General features: G+C 42.4%; 1 pseudogene across 1 annotated transcript; it reads right to left on the bottom strand.

The window, feature by feature from the left end:
- Positions 1-16656: 16656 nt before the first annotated feature.
- On the bottom strand, positions 16657-17643 carry LOC147886946 (mavicyanin pseudogene; annotated as a pseudogene). The gene is made up of 2 exons (XR_015543229.1): positions 17350-17643; positions 16657-17036 (listed from the first exon to the last, which is right to left on the bottom strand). The product of XR_015543229.1 is annotated as a mavicyanin pseudogene (transcript).
- Between the last annotated feature and the right edge of the window lie 1025 nt (positions 17644-18668).

Genomic DNA, 18668 nt, shown 5'->3' with positions numbered 1-18668 from the left:
GGTTGAGAGAGATGATAAGCACAAACATAAATAGAACTAGTCGTTCAAAGAAAATTGTGAGTTTGCAAGAAAACGTTCGACCACCACCAATTGTTCATGAATGTAAGATAGTTAAGGTACACGTGAAGGGTGGTAGGTATGGTTTGGGTTGGGTTAAGGGAGGTGGGTAGTTTGGTTTTAAGGGTTGGATGTAAATAGGGAATGTTTAGGAGGGGAGGGGGGAAGAGTTTGGGGTTTAGTTAGGGGAAAGCTCATGAATCAATAGTTAAGGGAAGTTAATTAGAAAGGAGGTGGAAGAGGGGGATCGGAACCAAATAATTAGGTGGGGAGCAATGCAATATATAAGGGGGGAAAAGAGAAAAAACTTAGGGTGGGAGTAAAGAAATAAAAAAGGGGAGGTGGTTTTAAATGGGGGTTTAGCAATTTAGGTCTTTGAATATAATTATTAGTGTACATAATTGTATGTATAAATATCTATATGTGTCAATATTACTTAATAAGTGAAAATATATATGTATACATGTAAAATTTCAATTTAGAAAGTGTAGCCTAATCAAAGAACAAGATGATTTTTAAAAAAAAGCACAGTAATTAAAAAGAAGAAAAAAAAAGGCAAGGGGTTTTATACATAAGGTGGGACTTAATAACTAGGGATTAATTAAAATGAAAAAATTAGTGATAAGGGTAAAATTAACTAGGGATCAATTAGGGCAAAGAAAAAAGCTCCCACATTCTAAATGCATACTTAAAGTTCTAAAGAGGGAGAAAAAAATGTTTAGGTTAGGTAAATTAGGAGAAAAAACAGGGAGGTTAAATAAAAATTAAACAAAGGGGATCAATTAAAGTGTAAGAAAAAAAAGTGGGATTTAAATAATAAATTGAGGGAGGAGCAATTAATATTTTTCTTAAAAAAAACACCTTAAAATAGGGACCAAACAAAGAAGTAGAAAAATAGGGAAAAGGGGGTGGGTAGAGGTGGGTAGCAACTAATTTTTAGGGGAAGAGGGGAGGAGGAAGGTGGGGTTTTTTGTGTATGTGACACTAAATGTGAAAGTGTCAGAAAGAGGAAATTGTCTGTGTGTGTGTGTTTAATCCTAACTATCATTTCCAATACAAATACTTCATTCAACTGTGCTACTCATATCACAACCTCAGTCCATGGTACAAGTACATATCATACCAAGCTAGTTCAGGTATGTGCAGCTTCAACCTATCAATATTTTTGAATTTGTTTTTTACCATGAGCATATTTCATTCCGAATCATAAGTGTCATAATCCCTTTCTAAACATCCTACTAATCACATGGCATCATTTCATGTGTTTAAGAGGTGGGGACCTTGTGGGAACAAGGACACATGTCCTTCTTCCATGTTTTTGAATCCCTAAAAAAGGGGAACCCATTCTGGCTACCAGGGTCTAGAGGCCATGGTCCAAGATGGGAGAAAAAGTGGCTGGTGTAGGATGGGAGTAATGATGACAAAAATATTCCCATCCTAAACCCATGCTAGCCCCATCCATGTGCTAAGGCCTTAAGCTATCATTAGGCTCAAATTTAGATTGATTGAAAGTAAGTACCTCTTTCAACGACCCCCCTCCCTCTCCATGATGCAACCAGCACACAATTAGATACACAATTAGATACCAGTCCTGACACTCAAGCAACCTGAATTTAGATACTTGGCACTTGATTTGGTAGCCCAACTAGATGGCATGCATTGGATGCATGATTATTTGGAGATTCCCACCAAGGTTCAAATTTAGATTGATCGAAGGCAACTTCCTCTTTCCAGTGAAACCCCCCCCCTCAAACACACACCCTGCTAGATACTTGGCACTTTGGTAAACCAACTTGTTGGCATGCATTGGATGAATGAATATTTGGTAATTCCCACCAAGGTAGCATTAGGCTCAAATTTGTATTGATTGAAGCCCCCCCCCCCAAATATGGTACCGCCCAGCTGGTTGGCATGCAAGATTATTTGGAGATACCCACCAAGCTAGTTAGGCTCAAATTTAGATTGATTGAAGGTAACTTCCTCTTTCCAATGACCCCCCCCCCCCCCCACTTTGGTAGCCCAGCTGGCTTGCAAGCATGATCATTTGGAGATTCCCACCAAGTTAACAATAGGCCCGAATTTAGATTGCAATATTCAAGGCAACTTCCTCTTTCTAGGGATGCCCCCCCTCCTAATTTGGTAGCCCAAAAGGCTGGTTGGCATGCATTGGATGCATGATTATTTAGAGATTCCCATCAATATAGCTAGCATAGGCTCGAATTTAGATTGATTGAAGGCAACTTTCTCTTTCCAATGACCACCCCCCCAATGATGACAACTAGCTGCAAATTAATTACCAGTAACCAACACTCAAACAACCCAAATTTAGATACTTAGCACTTAATTTGGTAGCCCAGCTGGTTGGCATGCATTGGATGCATGATTCCCACCAAGCTACCATTAGGCTTGAACTTAGATTGATTGATGGCAACTTCCTCTTTCTAGTGACCCCCCCCCTCCCCTGGTACTTGGCATTTTGGTAGCCAAGCTAGCTAGCATGCATTGGATGCATGATTATTTGGATATTCCCACCAATCTAGCATTAGGCTCAAATTTAGATTCATTGAAGGCAACTTCCTCTTTCTATCACACCCCCGCCCCCCAAACCTAACATTAGGCTCAAACTTAAATTGATTGATGGCACTTTCCTCTTCCAGACCCCCCCTACACCCAAATACTTGGCACTTTGGTAGCTAAACTGGCTGGCATGCCAATATTAGATGCATGATTATTTGGAGATACCCATCACCCTAGCATTAGGCTCAAATTTTGATTGATTGAAGGCAATTAGCTTCCTCTTTCCAGCACCCCACCCCCCCTGATACTTGGCACTTTGGTAGCCCTACTGGCTGCCATGCATGGATGCATGATTATTTCAAGATTCCCACCAAGCTAGCATTAGGCTCAAATTTTGATTGATTGAAGGCAATTAACTTCCTCTTTCCAGCACCCCACCCCCCCTGATACTTGGCACTTTGGTAGCCCTACTGGCTGCCATGCATGGATGCATGATTATTTCAAGATTCCCACCAAGCTAGCATTAGGCTTGATTTTAGATAGATTGAAGGAAACTTCTCTTTCCAATGACCCTCTACCCCAGATACTTGGCACTTTGGGAGCCCAGTTGGCTAGCATGCATTGGATGCATGATTCTTTAAATATTCCCACCAAGCTAGCATTATGATCAAACTTAGATTTATTGAAGGCAGCTAGCTTCCTCTTTCTAGCATTAGGCTCAAATTTTGATTGATTGAATGAAACTTCCTCTTTTGACCCCCCCCCCCCCGGCGTGGCCCCCCACGTAATTACTTGGCACTTTGGTAGCCTAGTTGGCTCGCATGCATTGAATGCATGATTATTTAGGGATTCCCACTGAGCTATCATTAGGCTCGAATTTAGATTAATTCAAGGCAATTTCCTCTTTTCAGAATTAGGCTCAAGTTTTGATTGATTGAAGGCAACTTCCTCTTTTGATCACCCCCCCCCCCCCCCGCATGACTATTTAGAGTTTCTCACAAAGCTAGCATTAGGCTCCAACTTAGATTGATTGAAGGTAGCTTCCACTTTATAGCATTAGGCTCAAATTTCAATTGATTGAAGGCAATTTCCTCTTTTCAACACCCTCGCTCCGCATGATTATTTAAAGATTCCCACCAAGCTAGCATTGGGCTCGAACTTCCTATGTCCATGGAGCATTAGGCTCAAATTTGGATTGATTGAAGGCAACTTCCTCTTTCAAGCCCCCCCCCTCAGCATGATTATTTAGATATTCCCACCAAGCTAGCATTAGGCTCAAACTTAAATTGACTGAAGGCAACTTCCTCTTTCCAGCATTAGGCTCAAATTTTGATCGATCGAAGGCACCTTCCTCTTTTGAGCCCCCCTCCCCCCCCCCCCCCCCCTGCATGATCAAATTTTAGAGATTCCCACCAAGCTAGCATTAGGCTTGAGATTGAAGCCAACTTCCTCTATCCAACATTAGGATCAAATTTTGAAAGATTGAAGCAACTTCCTCTTTTGAACCCTCCCCCCAACCGAATGATTATTTAGAGATTTCCACCAAGCAAGCATTAAAGAGCTTGGTTGAAGGCAACTTGCTCTTTCTAGCATTAGGCTCAAATTTTGATTGGTTGAAGGCAACTTCCTCTTTTGACCACCCCCCCAATATAATTTAGAGATTCCCATCAAAGCTAGTTAGGCTCGAACTTAGATTGATTGAAGGCAACTTCCTCTTTGTAGCATTAGGCTCAATTTTTTATTGATTGAATTCAACTTCCTCTTTTGAGCACACCCCCCCCCCCCTTTTAGGCTCAACTTTTGATTGATTGAAGGCAACTTTCTCTTTTGGTCAACCCCCCCTAACCCGCATGATTATTTAAAGATTCCCACCAAACTAGCATTAGGCTCAAACTTAGATTGATTGAAGGCAGCTTTCACTTTCCAACTATAGGCTCAAATTTCAATCGATTCAAGGCAACTTCCTCTTTTTAGCCCCCCCCCCCCCCTCATGATTATTTTAGAGATTCCCACCAAGCTAGCATTAGGCTCGAACTTAGATTGATTGAAGGAAACTTCCTCTTTCTAGCATTAGGTTGAAATATCAATTGATTGAAGGCAACTTCCTCTTTTGAGCACCCCCCTCCCCCCCAAGATTCCCACCAAGTTAGCATTAGGCTCCAACTTAGATTGATTGAAGGCAACTTCTTATTTCCAGCATTAGCCTCTAATTTTGATTCATTGAAGGCAACTTCCTCTTTTGAGCACCCCCCGCATGATTATTTAGAGATTCCCACCAAGCTAGCATTAGGCTCAAACTTAGATTTATTGAAGGCAACTTCCTCTATCCAACATTAGGCTCAAATTTTGATTGATTGAAGGCAACTTCCTGTTTTGAGCACCCCCCCCACATGAGTACTTGGAGATCTCCACCAAGCTAGCATTAGGCTTGAACTTAGATTGATTAAAGGCAACTTCCTCTTTCTAACATTAGGCTCAAATTCCAATTGATTGAATGCAACTTCTTCTTTTGACACCCCCCCACCGCATGATTATTTAGAGATTCCCACCAAGCTACCATTAGGCTCAAACATAGATTGATTGAAGGCAACATCCTCTATCCAGCATTAGGCTCAAATTTTGATTGATTGAAGTTAAATTTCCTCTTTTGAGCACCCCCCCCCCCCCCCCCCACATGGTTATTTAGAGATTCCCACCAAGCTAGTATTAGGTGCGAGCTTAGATTGATTGAAGGTGACTTCCTCTGTCCAACATTAGGCTCAAAGTCCAATTGATTGAAGGCAACTTCCTCTTTTGAGCACCCCCCCTCCTATAGGGTTATTTAGAGATTCCCACCAAGCTAGCATTAGGCTCAAACTTAGATTGATTGAAGGTAGTTAACTTTCTCTGTCCAGCATTAGGCTCCAATTCCGATTAATTGAAGGCAACTTCCTCTTTTGAGCACCCGCATTAGGCTCAAATTTAGATTGATTGAAGGCAACCTCCTCTTTCCAGCATTAGGCTCAAATTTTGATTAATTGAAGGCAACTTCCTCTTTTGAGACTCCCCCCCTTCCTACTATGAAGCTAGCGAGCATTAGGCTTGAACTTAGATTGATTGAAGGCAACTTCCTCTTTCTAGTATTAGACTCAAATTTTGATTGATGGAAGGGCACTTCCTGTGTTGAGAAACCCCCCCACATGATTATTTAGAGATTCCTACAAATATAGCTAGCATTAGGCTCGAACTTAGATTGATTGAAGGCAAACTTCCTATTTCCAAAATTAGACTCAAATTTTGATTCATTGAAGGCAACTTCCTCTTTTGAGTACCCCCACCCCCGCATGATTATTTAGAGATTCCCACCAAGCTAGTATTAGGATCAAAATTAGATTGATTGAAGCAACTTCCTCTTTCCAGCATTAGGCTCAAATTTCGATTGATTGAAGGCAACTTCCTCTTTTGAGCAAGTCCCCCCCCAAGCATTAGGCTCAAATTTAGATTGATTGAAGGCAACTTCCTATTTTTTAGAGATTCCTACCAAGCTAGCATTAGACTCGAACTTAGATTGATTGAAAAGAAACTTTCTCTTTCCAATAATAGGCTCAAATTTTTCTTTTTTAAAGGCTAATTCCTCGTTTGAGTATGCCCCCCCCTCCCTGCATGTTTATTTAGAGATTCCTAGCAAGCTAGCATTAGGCTCGAACTTAGATTGATTGCATTAAATAAGTCGCCATTTGGACATTATATATGTATATTATATAAAGGTATATTTATATCTATCTCTGTTCATCAATATTTCATATTGACTTACATATTCCTTGAAATAATTTGGAAATTTGTGCTTCCCACCAAAAATGACTTGAGCCTATATATTTTGACCCCTCCCACCTTTTGTCCGCTCGTCGCTCGGGGGTTTTTGTGCTCGTTGCTCGGGGATTTTTGCTCAAAAAATGGAACCCCCCCTCCATCCCCGCATGATTATTTTGATTGATTGAACGTGATTATTTCCTCCTTTGAGAACCCCCCCCCCCCCTCCATCCCCGCATGATTATTTAGATATTTCCATCAAGCTAGCATTAGGCTCGAATTTGGATTGTTTGAAGGCAACTTCCTTTTCTAGCATTAGGCTTAAATTTTGATTGATTGAAGGGAACTTCCTCTTTTGGGCCCCCCCCATTGAAGACAACTTCCTCTTTCTAGCATTAGCCTTGAATTTCGATTAATTGAAGGCAACTTTTTCTTTTGAGCACACCTCCCCCTTAACTCCGCCCCCCCTACATGATTATTTAGAGATTCCCACCAAGCAAGCATTAGGCTTGAACTTAGATTGATTGAAGGTGACTTCCTCTTTCTAGATAGCATTAGGCTCAAATTTTGATTTATTGAAGGCAACTTCCTCTTTTGAGCACCCCCCCCCCCCCAATCCCTGCATGATTATTTAGAGATTCCCACCAAGCTAGGATTAGGCTCGAATTTAAATTGATTGAAGGCAACTTCCTCTTTCCAGCATTAGGCTCAAATTTCAATTGATTAAAGGCAACTTCCTCTTTTGAACCCCCCCCCCACCCATTTCCTACCAAGCTAGGATTAGGCTCAAACTTAGATTGATTGAAGGAAACTTCCCCTTTCCATCCAACATTAGGCTCAAATTTTGATTGATGGAAGGAAGGGCACTTCTTCTTTTGAGAAACCCACCCCACAAGATTATTTAAAGATTCCTGCCAAGCTAGCTAGCATTTGGCTCAAACTTAGATTGATGCAAACTTCCTCTTTCCAGCATTAGGCTCAAATTTCAATTGATTGAAGGCAACTTCCTCTTTTGAGCACCCCCCCTCCATCCCTGCATGATTATTTAGATATTCCCACCAAGCTAGCATTAGGCTCGAATTTAGATTGATTGAAGGCAACTTCCTCTTTCTAGCATTAGGCTCAAATTTCGATTGATTGAAGGCAACTTCCTCTTTTGACCCCCCCCTAACTTTCCAGCATTAGCCTTGAATTTTGATTAATTGAAGGCAACTTCCTCTTTTGAGGACACACCTCCCCCTCAACTCCGCCCCCCCTGCATCATTATTTAGAGATTTCCCACTAAGCTAGCATTAGGCTCGAACTTAGATTGATTGAAGGTGACTTCCTCTTTCTAGCATTAGGCTCAAATTTCGATTGATTGAAGGCAAAGTTCCTCTTTCCAACATGATTATTTAGAGTTTTCCACCAAGCTAGCATTAGGCTTGAACTTAGATTGATTGAAGGAAACTTTCTCTTTCCAACATTAGGCTCAAATTTCGATTGATTGAAAGGCAACTTCCTCTTTTGAGCACCCCCCCCCCCCCCCCACCATCCCCGCATGATTATTTAGAGATTCCCACCAAGCTAGCATTAGGCTCAAATTTAGATTGATAGAAGGCAACTTCCTCTTTCCAACATTAGGCTCAAATTTCGATTGATTGAAGGCAACTTCCTCTTTTACTTAGATTGATTGAAGGAAAAAGGGGGGGGGGTCAAAAGAGGAAGTTGCCTTCAATCAATTGAATTTTGAGTTGCTCTTTTGGACCCCCCCCCCCTTTCCAGCCATCATTAGGCTCAAATTTTGATGGATGGAAGGACAATTTGAAGCTCTTTTGAGAAACCCCCTCGCATGATTATTTAGAGATTCCTACCAAGCTAGCTAGCATTAGGCTCAAACTTAGATTGATTGAAGGCAAACTTCCTCTTTCTAGCATTAGGCTCAAATTTTCAATTGATTGACGAAAATTCCTTTTGAGATTCCTACCAAGCTAGCTAGCATTAGGCTCGAACTTAGATTGATTGAAGGCAAACTTCCTCTTTCCAGCATTAGGCTCAAATTTTCAATTGATTGAAGGCAAACTTCCTTTTTTGAGCACCCCCCCACATGATTATTTTAGAGATTCCCACCAAGCTAGCATTAGGCTTGAAGTTAGATTGATTGAAGGTAGGCAGTTAACGTCCTCTTTCCAGCATTAGGCTCAAACTTAGATTGATTGAAGGCAACTTCCTCTTTAGAGATTCCCACCAAGCTAGCATTAGGCTCGAATTTAGATTGATTGAAGGCAACTCCTCTCTCCAGCATTAGGCTCAAATGTCGATTGATTGAAGGCAACTTTTTGTTTTGAACCCCCCCCCCCCCCACATGAAGCAATTTCCTCTTTCCAGCATATGATTAAAATTTAGAGATTCTCACCAAGCCTGCTAGCTAATTAGGCTTGAACTTAGATTGATTGAAGGCAACTTTCTCTTTCTAGCATTAGGCTCAAATTTTGGTTGATTGAAAGGCCATTTCCTCTTTTGAGCACCCCCCCCCCCTCAAATCTCCAAGCTAGCATTAGGCTCGAAGTTAAGATTGATTGAAGGTGCCTAGGCAACTTCCTCTTTCCATCATTAGGCTCAAAAACTTAGATTGATTGAAGGCAAGCTCTTTAGAGACTCCCACCAAGCTAGCATTAGGCTCGAATTTAGCAATAATGACTGTAGGCAACTTCCTCTCTCCAACATTATTAGGCTCAAATGTCGATTGATATTAAAGGCAACTTTCTGTTTTGAGCGTCCCCCATTTCCCCCCCCCCAAACATAAAGGCAACTTCCTCTTTCCAGCATGATTATTTACAAATTCTCAACAAACTGATTGATTGAAGGCAACTTCCTCTTTCTAGCATTAGGCTAAAACCTAGATTGATTGAAGGCAACTTTATCTTTAGAGATTCCCACCAAGCTAGCATTAGGCTCGAATTTGGCAATATTGATTGAAGGCTATTTAGAGATTCTCACCAAACTGATTGATTGAAGGCAACTTCCTCTTTCCAACATTAGGTTCAAACCTAGCTAGATTGATTGAAGACAACTTCCTCTTTAGAGATTCCCACCAAGCTAGCATTACTAGGCTCGAATTTGGCAATATTGATTGAAGGCAATTTAACTTCCTCTCTCCAACATTATTAGGCTCGTATTTAGATTGATTGAAGGCAACTTTCTCCTTCTTGCATTAGGCTCAAATTTCGCTCGATTAAAGGCAACTTCCTCTTTTAAGCGCCCCCCCTCCCCCTCGCACCAAGCGCTATTAGGTTCTCGAACTAAATTAGGCAACCTTCTCTTCCCAACATTAGGCTTATCAAACCTAGCTAGATTGATTGAAGACAACTTCCTCTTCAGAGATTCCCACCAAGCTAGCATTAGGCTCGAATTTGGCAATATTGATTTAAGGCAATTAACTTCCTCTCTCAAACATTATTAGGCTCGTATTTAGGTTGATTGAAGGCAACTCTCTTTCTTGCATTAGGCTCAAATTTCGCTTGATTAAAGACAACTTCCTCTTTTGAGTGCCCCCCCTCCCCCCCGCACCAAGAGTTATTAGGCTCTCAAACTTTAAGGCAACTTTCTAGCCAACATTAACGCAACCTTCTCTTTCCAACATTAATGGCTTGATCAAACCTAGCTAGATTGATTGAAGACAACTTCCTCTTTAGAGATTCCCACCAAGCTAGCATTAGGCTCGAATTTGGCAATATTGATTTAAGGCAATTAACTTCCTCTCTCCAACATTATTAGGCTCGTATTTAGATTGATTGAAGGCAACTCTCTTTCTTGCATTAGGCTCAAATTTCGCTTGATTAAAGACAACTTCCTCTTTTGAGTGCCCCCCCTCGCCCCCGCACCAAGCGTTATTAGGCTCTCGAACTTTAAGGCAACTTTCTAGCCAACATTAGGCTCAAATTTCGCTTGATTAAAGACAACTTCCTCTTTTGAGCGCCCCCCCTCCCCGCCGTACCAAGCGCTATTAGGCTCTCGAACTTTAAGGAAACTTTCTAGCCAACATTAGGCTCAAATTTTGATTCATGGGACACTTCGAAGCTCTTTTGAGAATCCGCCAAATTTTGATTCATTGGACATTAGGCTCTCAAACTTTAAGGCAACTTTCTAGCCAACATTAAGGCAACCTTCTCTTTCCAACATTACGCTTGATCAAACCTAGCTAGATTGATTGAAGACAACTTCCTCTTCAGAGATTCCCACCAAGCTAGCATTAGGCTCGAATTTGGCAATATTGATTTAAGGCAATTAACTTCCTCTCTCCAACATTATTAGGCTCGTATTTAGATTGATTGAAGGCAACTCTTTTTCTTACATTAGGCTCAAGTTTCGCTTGATTAAAGACAACTTCCTCGTTTGAGTGCCCCCCTCCCCCCCGCACCAAGCGTTATTAGGCTCTCGAACTTTAAGGCAACTTTCTAGCCAACATTAGGCTCAAATTTTGCTTGATTAAAGACAACTTCCTCTTTTGAGCGCCCCCCCTCCCCGCCGTACCAAGCGCTATTAGGCTCTCGAACTTTAAGGCAAACTTTCTAGCCAACATTAGGCTCAAATTTTGATTCATGGGACACTTCGAAGCTCTTTTGAGAATCCACCCCCGCAATTAACTTCCTCTCTCCAATATTATTAGGCTCGTATTTAGATTGATTGAAGGCAACTCTCTTTCTTGCATTAGGCTCAAATTTCGCTTGATTAAAGACAACTTCCTCTTTTGAGTGCCCCCCCTCCCCCCCGCACCAAGCGTTATTAGGCTCTCGAACTTTAAGGCAACTTTCTCGCCAACATTAGGCTCAAATTTCGCTTGATTAAAGACAACTTCCTCTTTGAGCGCCCCCCCTCCCCGTCGTACCAAGCGCTATTAGGCTCTCGAACTTTAAGGCAACTTTCTAGCCAACATTAGGCTCAAATTTTGATTCATGGGACACTTCGAAGCTCTTTTGAGAATCCTCTTCAGAGATTCCCACCAAGCTAGCATTAGGCTCGAATTTGGCAATATTGATTTAAGGCAATTAACTTCCTCTCTCCAACATTATTAGGCTCGTATTTAGATTGATTGAAGGCAACTCTCTTTCTTGTATTAGGCTCAAATTTCGCTTGATTAAAGACAACTTCCTCTTTTGAGTTCCCCCCCTCCCCCCCGCACCAAGCGTTATTAGGCTCTCAAACTTTAAGGCAACTTTCTAGCCAACATTAGGCTCAAATTTCGCTTGATTAAAGACAACTTCCTCTTTTGAGCACCCCCCCTCCCCGCCGTACCAAGCGCTATTAGGCTCTCGAACTTTAAGGCAAACTTTCTAGCCAACATTAGGCTCAAATTTTGATTCATGGGACATGTCGAAGCTCTTTTGAGAATCCACCCCTGCAATTAACTTCCTCTCTCCAATATTATTAGGCTCGTATTTAGATTGATTGAAGGCAACTCTCTTTCTTGCATTAGGCTCAAATTTCGCTTGATTAAAGACAACTTCCTCTTTTGAGTGCCCCCCCTCCCCCCTGCACCAAGCGTTATTAGGCTCTCGAACTTTAAGGCAACTTTCTAGCCAACATTAGGCTCAAATTTCGTTTGATTAAAGACAACTTCCTCTTTTGAGCCCCCCCCCCCCCCGCCGTACCAAGCGCTATTAGGCTCTCGAACTTTAAGGCAACTTTCTAGCCAACATTAGGCTCAAATTTTGATTCATGGGACACTTGGAAGCTCTTTTGAGAATCCTCTTCAGAGATTCCCACCAAGCTAGCATTAGGCTCGAATTTGGCAATATTGATTTAAGGCAATTAACTTCCTCTCTCCAACATTATTAGGCTCGTATTTAGATTGATTGAAGGCAGCTCTCTTTCTTGCATTAGGCTCAAATTTCACTTAATTAAAGACAACTTCCTCTTTTGAGCACCCCCCCTCCCCGCCGTACCAAGCGCTATTAGGCTCTCGAACTTTAAGGCAACTTTCTAGCCAACAATTTTGATTCATGGGACACTTGGAAGCTCTTTTGAGAATCCTTTTCAGAGATTCCCACCAAGCTAGCATTAGGCTAACTTCCTCTCTCCAACATTATTAGGCTCGTATTTAGATTGATTGAAGGCAACTCTCTTTCTTGCATTAGGCTCAAATTTCGCTTGATTAAAGACAACTTCCTCTTTTGAGTGCCCCCTCCCCCCCGCACCAAGCATTATTAGGCTCTCAAACTTTAAGGCAACTTTCTAGCCAACAAACATTAGGCTCAAATTTCGCTTGATTAAAGACAACTTCCTCTTTTGAGCGCCCCCCCTCCCCGCCGTACCAAGTGCTATTAGGCTCTCGAACTTTAAGGCAAACTTTCTAGCCAACATTAGGCTCAAATTTTGATTCATGGGAAACTTCGAAGCTCTTTTGAGAATCCACCCCCGCAATTAACTTCCTCTCTCCAATATTATTAGGCTCGTATTTAGATTGATTGAAGGCAACTCTCTTTCTTGCATTAGGCTCAAATTTCGCTTGATTAAAGACAACTTCCTCTTTTGAGTGCCCCCCCTGCACCAAGCGTTATTAGGCTCTCGAACTTTAAGGCAACTTTCTAGCCAACATTAGGCTCAAATTTCGCTTGATTAAAGACAACTTCCTCTTTTGAGCATCCCCCCTCCCCGCCGTACCAAGCGCTATTAGGCTCTCGAACTTTAAGGCAACTTTCTAGCCAACATTAGGCTCAAATTTTGATTCATGGGACACTTCGAAGCTCTTTTGAGAATCCTCTTTCGAGATTCCCACCAAGCTAGCATTAGGCTCGAATTTGGCAATATTGATTTAAGGCAATTAACTTCCTCTCTCGAACATTATTAGGCTCGTATTTAGATTGATTGAAGGCAACTCTCTTTCTTGCATTAGGCTCAAATTTCGCTTGATTAAAGACAACTTCCTCTTTTGAGTGCCCCCCCTCCCCCCCGCACCAAGCGTTATTAGGCTCTCGAACTTTAAGGCAACTTTCTAGCCAACATTAGGCTCAAATTTCGCTTGATTAAAGACAACTTCCTCTTTTGAGTGCCCCCCCTCCCTGCCGTACCAAGCGCTATTAGGCTCTCAAACTTTAAGGCGAACTTTCTAGCCAACATTAGGCTCAAATTTTGATTCATGGGACACTTCGAAGCTCTTTTGAGAATCCACCCCCGCAATTAACTTCCTCTCTCCAATATTATTAGGCTCGTATTTAGATTGATTGAAGGCAAACTCTCTTTCTTGCATTAGGCTCAAATTTCACTTGATTAAAGACAACTTTCTCTTTTGAGTGCCCCCCCTCCCCCCCGCACCAAGCGTTATTAGGCTCTTAAACTTTAAGGCAACTTTCTAGCCAACATTAGGCTCAAATTTCGCTTGATTAAAGACAACTTCCTCTTTTGAGCGCCCCCCCTCCCCGCTGTACCAAGCCCCTATTAGGCTCTCAAACATTAAGGCAACTTTCTAGCCAACATTAGGCTCAAATTTTGATTCATGGGACTTCGAAGGTCTTTTGAGAATCCACCCCCCCCCTCCCTCGCATGATTATTTAGAGATTTCTGCAAAGCTAGCTAGCATTAGGCTAGAACTTAGATTGATTGAGGCCAAATTTTCTCTTTAAGCATTAGGCTTAAATTTTGATTGATCGAAAGCAAAGTTGCCTCTTCTGATGAACACACCTTCAGTGCATGATTATTTAGAGATTTCCAACAATCTAGCATTAAAGGCTCAAGAACTTAGATTGATTGAAGTTTGCACAACTCCCTCTCTCCAACATTAGGCTCAAATTTAGATTGATTGAAAAGCAATCTCTCGAGTATTAGGCTCAAATTTTGGTTGATTGAATGCAACTTTCTCTTTTGAGCACCCCCCCTCCCCGCCGTACCAAGCGCTATTAGGCTCTCGAACTTAAGGCAACTTTCTAGCCAACATTAGGCTCAAATTTTGATTCATGGGACACTTCGAAGCTCTTTTGAGAATCCACCCCCCCTCTCCCCCGCTGTACCAAGCGCTATTAGGCTCTCGAACTTTAAGGCAACTTTCTAGCCAACATTAGGCTCAAATTTTGATTCATGGGACACTTCGAAGCTCTTTTGAGAATCCACCCCCCCCCTCTCCCCCGCATGATTATTTAGAGATTTCTGCAAAGCTAGCTAGCATTAGGCTAGAACTTAGATTATTGAGGCCAAATTTTCTCTTTAAGCATTAGGCTTAAATTTTGTTTCATCGAAAGCAAAGTTGCCTATTCTGAACACACCTTCAGTGCATGATTATTTAGAGATTTCCAACAATCTAGCATTAAAGGCTCAAGAACTTAGATTGCAATATTGAAGTCGCACAACTCCCTCTCTCCAACATTAGGCTCAAATTTAGATTGATTGAAAAGCAATCTCTCGAGTATTAGGCTCAAATTTTGGTTGATTGAAAAGCAATCTCTCGAGTATTAGGCTCAAATTTTGGTTGATTGAATGCAACTCTCTCTTTTGAGCGCCCCCCCTCCCCGCCGTACCAAGCGCTATTAGGCTCTCGAACTTTAAGGCAAATTTCTAGCCAAAATTAGGCTCAAATTTTGATTCATGGGACACTTCGAAGCTCTTTTGAGAATCCACCCCCCCCATTTTGGTTGATTGAATGCAACTCTCTCTTTTGAGCGCCCCCCCTCCCCGCCGTACCAAGCGCTATTAGGCTCTCGAACTTTAAGGCAACTTTCTAGCCAACATTAGGCTCAAATTTTGATTCATGGGACACTTCGAAGCTCTTTTGAGAATCCACCCCCCCCCCCCCCTCTCCCCCGCCGTACCATTAGGCTCTCGAACTTTCAGGCAACTTTCTAGCCAACATTGGGCTCAAATTTTGATTCATGGGACACTTCGAAGCTCTTTTGAGAATCCACCCCCCCCCCCCCCCCTCTCCCCCGCATGACTATTTAGAGATTTCTGCAAAGCTAGCTAGCATTAGGCTAGAACTTAGATTATTGAGGCCAAATTTTCTCTTTAAGCATTAGGCTTAAATTTTGTTTCATCGAAAGCAAAGTTGCCTATTCTGAACACACCTTCAGTGCATGATTATTTAGAGATTTCCAACAAGCTAGCATTTAAGGCACAACTCCCTCTCACCAACATTAGGCTCAAATTTAGATTGATTGAAAAGCAACTCTCTCGTGTAGGCTTAAATTTTGGTTGATTGAATGCAACTTCCTCACACCCCCGAAGGAAATTTCTTCTTTGGAGATCTCGACCAAGCTAGCTTGGCAACTTCCTCTTTTGAGTGCCCCCCCTCCCCCCTACACCAAGCGTTATTAGGCTCTCGAACTATAAGGCAACTTTCAAGCCAACATTAGGCTCAAATTTCCCTTAATTAAAGGCAACTTCCTCTATTGAGCGCCCCCCCTCCCCGCCGCACCAAGTGCTATTACACTCTCGGACTTTTAGGCACCTTTCAAGCCAATATTAGGCTGAAATTTTGATTCATGGGACATTTCGAAGCTGTTTTGAGAATCCGCTTGCAAAGCTAACTAGCATTAGGCTAGAACTTTGATTGATTGAGGCCAAATTTTCTCTTTAAGCATTAGGCTTAAATTTTAATTGATCGAAAGGAACTCTCTTCTGCACACACCTTCAGTGCATGATTACTTGAGATTTCCAACAAGCTATCATTAAAGGCGTGAACTTAGAAGATTGATTAAAGTTGCACAACTCCCTCTCTCCAACATTTCGCTCAAATTTAGATTGATTGAAAGCAACTTCCTCTCTCAAGCATTAGGATCAAAATTTGGTTGATTGAATGCAACTTCCTCTTTTAAGCACCCCCAAAGGCAACTTCTTCTTTGGAGATCCCCACCAAGCTAGCTTGGCAACTTCCTCTTTTGAGCAGCCCTCGAAAAAACCCTGCCCTCTAGGCACGATAAAATTTCGATTTTTGAAAGAAGCTTCCTCATTTCTATTCCATTACATTCTCCCAATTAGGCAAATAAAGTCGGCTGTTTCATGTATAACCGTACAACGTAAAGATATCTCTGTTGTAAATACCAATGGTTCCACGATTTAAGCAGATATATCCACGATTTAACAGAATACATTACCGCACTCAGGATCATGAGTAAAATATGAAAAATCGAATAGCAATATATAATTGTGAGAAAAAAAATTGTAATCCGAGTCCTTCTAAAGAATACACAAAGCTACGCAAAAGGTACTGCAGACATGGCTATGGCTGTACAGAGACGTACGCCATGTTTATCGGCTTCAAAAAAACGAATCCTCTGGCAACCCTCATGCAAAAGAATATGTCAGGCTTTCGAATGTGTCCTGTACCTAATGCCACTTGCTCAAGGCCGCCGTTAGGCACACAAAGCTCGCTACCATTGCCAAAGATGTTTGAAGATTGGAAGCTACAGCTACTGCTGGAGGCATGGCTTGGCTGCTAGGCTCAGGAGCTGGAGCCATTGCAGGCTCAAAACCAACTGCTGGGGAACTGGAGACACCGCTTCCGCCAGCCACCTTCACTTGAAACTTTTGGCCCTCCTTGCAATGATCGCCCACGCCATCAATGAAATAGTAGGAACCAGGCTTGGTGAACACGATCACGGTCTTTCCATCGTCATAAGAAGCTAGAGGGTCCGAGGTGTTGCAATATCTGAAGTTTGTTCGAGTCACTTCCAGGACCGTGTGGGCTTTCGGTACATAGTCGAATTCTGCAAGAAAGCAATAGGACATTTTAGCGCTCTTGGAACAATAGATCAAAGAGAAGCTATGATGTGGATATTCGCCAGTAACAGTCGATCAAGAGAAGCTATGACGTTGGAGGCCCCGAATCACGGAGACAGCAGCCTAGATCTCCCTCAAAGATGTTCACAGTCAACTCCAGAAGAAGGTTGAAAGCCCGCAACGCGAGAGTAGAACCGGGTGTGGAGAATGCTGGAAGGGCGATCTCTCTGATCGCAGACAGCAGAATGGATGTGCAGTGAAGACGCTAGCGTGCACAGGAGGGAGAATACTGGGACTTACCGAGGGAGTCCCCGAGTTGGAAGGGGATACTAGCGGCCCACTGGGGATAGTCGACCTTAGCACGAGAAGGCGTGGTCCAGCCGGAGCGGCCGCCGACGGTATAGTTGGCCGAATGGGCGGGGGTGAGGAAGAAGAAGAAGGAGACAGAGACAAGGAAGAGGAGCGAGGAAGCGAAGCAAGCCATGGAAGCTGGGCTGGGAAGCGAAGCGAAGGTTGCGTTAGAGAAGGGTCTGGAAGCTCCTCAGAAAAGAGGGGGACGGAGGACAGTAGTGGAGTTGTATGGCGAATTGGGAAAAGTAATAGTGGACGATATGATATAAAGGCTCCACGGGAAGAGAGAGAAAAGGCCGTAGAGAGAGAGTGTGTGCAGAAGCATCTCTCGGACAACGGGAAAGGGTACAGGGGTGCCATCCCACGTGGCACCCTTCGTGGCAACGGATCTGACTGCCACGGCGGCGGTGCATCTGCGTGATGATGGTTATTTACCGTTGCAGCGCGGGCTCCCACAACGGCTCCAAAAAAGTGATGAAAGAAGAAGAAGATGAGCTCTTTGTAACGCTTCTTCTTTTTTGTTCCTAGAGCAACTGTCCTGCCCGCCTTTTTTTGCACACTTTTTTGCTGTGACGTTCCTACTTAGCTCCTAACTTGCCCCTCTTTCTTTCTACTTGGATGTATTCCAACTCCCCTCTGTCTTGCACACACACACTCACCTACACACAGCCCTAGTACTTTGTACCTGCTCAATTGATGTGTTTTCTCACTCTACTCTCTAATTAATTGTGTGTGGCATGTATGTGTGTGTGTCCATTAAAAACATTAAGCTGTATGTGTGTGTGTCCATTAAAAATTTTAAGCTCTTATCATGTATACCCATGTTCTACCTGGTGGGAACGGGAACTAGAGAGATTTCTTGTCCACCTTTCATGATAATTTCAAAGTTGTGATTCTTCAAAGGATATGGGAAGCTCAAAACACATGCACCTTTGATCAATCTCTTGATTTTGCAAACATTACCTTGCTCCATTGCAAAGTGAAGCATAGAGAGATTTCTTGTCCACCTTTCATGGTAATTTCAAAGTTGTGATTCTTCAAAGGATATGGGAAGCTCAAAACACATGCACCTTTGATCAATCTCTTGATTTTGCAAACATGACCTTGCTCCATTGCAAAGTGATGCCAAGTTATACACAATGGTTGAGAAAGATGATCACCTCATGTTTGAGCACTAATTTGTTATATTTTTGATATTGATGTGTTTCACATGCAAACTTCTTTCCTTTTTATATGACAATAGGACATCATGACTTCCATCTCTACCA

This window comes from Dipteris shenzhenensis, chromosome 23, assembly GCF_047967505.1.
Source record: "Dipteris shenzhenensis isolate YYH24624 ecotype China chromosome 23, Dip_SZ_1.0, whole genome shotgun sequence".
In the NCBI taxonomy this organism is placed as follows: Eukaryota; Viridiplantae; Streptophyta; class Polypodiopsida; order Gleicheniales; family Dipteridaceae; genus Dipteris; species Dipteris shenzhenensis.
The sequence above is the reverse complement of the archived record's forward strand: the minus strand, read 5'-3'. Positions and strand labels throughout refer to the sequence as shown.